Raw genomic sequence first — 1,598 nt, 5'->3', positions numbered from 1 at the left:
GTGTCTGAACCCGGGTGTGTGCGATAGGACGGTCCGGAGAATGCGTCACCAGTGTCTAACTTCTTTTTTTTTATTACAAAATCCTTTGTTACAAATTTCGATGCTATACAATATATACAAAACAGTGGCAAACACAATTACTGCACTACTAATAGACAATAGACATTACACCAGAATGTTGCCATCCCTATCCATGATGGCATTTACACCCCGCGGAGCCCAACGGTCTCGAATCTCCTCCAAGGCCGCTGTGGACTGCGCGTGTTCTTTTTCAATAGTTACCCGGGCACGAACATACCCCCTAAACAAAATCTAGCACCCCAGATGGGACTCGAACCCACAATCCCTGGCTTAGGAGGCCAGTGCCTTATCCATTAGGCCACTGGGGCCATGTCTAACTCCAGGAGTGCGTGACGGGACGGTGTGGAGAGGTTTTCACTCAGTGTTTGAATCTGTGTGTGTGTGTGCTTCTGATGAGCTGGACTCGAGGGAACGATTGGCGGGAATTGGATTTGAGTGGAAATCACAGAGTTTATCTGCTTATCTCTGAATCTTCAAAGGGGAGTGTCTTGGGTAAGAGAAGGCACATGTGTTTGTTGACTTGTTTTCAGTTTAATTATTGTTTTTTTTTTATCATTATAATCGTAAAGTCAGTGCAGTAGCAATGCCTGGCAGGAGAGATAAATACTCCGTTACGAGATGTGGGAAGGCATGGGGACCTCCAGAACCGCTGGCAACTTCACCTGTAGGAAGGTCATCCAGTTGCACCTTCTAACACTCTGCGTTAGAGAGTTGGAACTGGAACTGGAATGAACTCGGGATCATTCGGGAAGCCAAGGGAAGATAAGGAGGGCATATAGAGAGGTACTTACATACAATGTGCAGGACACAGGAAATTGGGTGACAGACAGGAAGGTGAAAGGTGTTAATCAGCCCGAACAAGCGCAGAGACGCCTTGTGGCCAGACCGCTCAATAACAGGTAGACCACTTTGGATACTTCTGGATGGGAGAAGAGATGTGCACATGACCAAGCAGCGGAAAGTCTCACCGGTCAGGTCTCTGGAACAGACTATGGTTCTGTGGCTGAGCAGGAAAGGGGGTAAAATTTGACGAGCTGTATCGATAGGGTTGTCTTTGTTCGGGGAACGGAAAAAATGGTAATGTGGACAAGAACGAGATTCCTCGATGGTATGCGGTCGTTATCTTCGCCAGTATTTAGGCAAGAAAAGGGAGCGGGTTCTTCAAACCTATGAATGTGCAGGTGTGGCCAAATTTTGAAAGAAAATTCAAATTAAAATTTAGCTAAAGAGTTGGAAGAGTAGGGTTGGAAAGAGGATTTCAGATATGTGCATCACTGGGCACTCTTCCTCGGAAAGTGCGGCCTCTACAGACGAGACAGTTTTACTTCATTTCAAGGCAATTCAATTTAAGATTAATTTCACTTCCATCACACATGAATACCCATGAATACAGCCAGGACAAAGCTGCAAAATACAACACCAACTGTCACACGAGGCACAGAGCAAACTTGTGTGTAAAGTTTAAAGATAGCAAGCATATGCAGGATATCAGTAAAATACTTCAACGCATTATGTGG

The 1,598-nt window shown here is 45.4% G+C and overlaps 1 non-coding gene across 1 annotated transcript; it reads right to left on the bottom strand.

Annotated features, from left to right (window-relative positions):
- Positions 1–316: 316 nt before the first annotated feature.
- Positions 317–389, bottom strand: trnar-ccu (transfer RNA arginine (anticodon CCU)). The gene has a single exon. It is a non-coding gene; the product is annotated as a tRNA-Arg (tRNA).
- Positions 390–1,598: the final 1,209 nt, after the last annotated feature.

The sequence above is a fragment of the Hypanus sabinus genome, unplaced genomic scaffold (assembly GCF_030144855.1).
Source record: "Hypanus sabinus isolate sHypSab1 unplaced genomic scaffold, sHypSab1.hap1 scaffold_1078, whole genome shotgun sequence".
In the NCBI taxonomy this organism is placed as follows: domain Eukaryota; kingdom Metazoa; phylum Chordata; class Chondrichthyes; order Myliobatiformes; family Dasyatidae; genus Hypanus; species Hypanus sabinus.
Note: the sequence above shows the minus strand (reverse complement) of the source record. Positions and strands in the feature narration are given on the sequence as shown.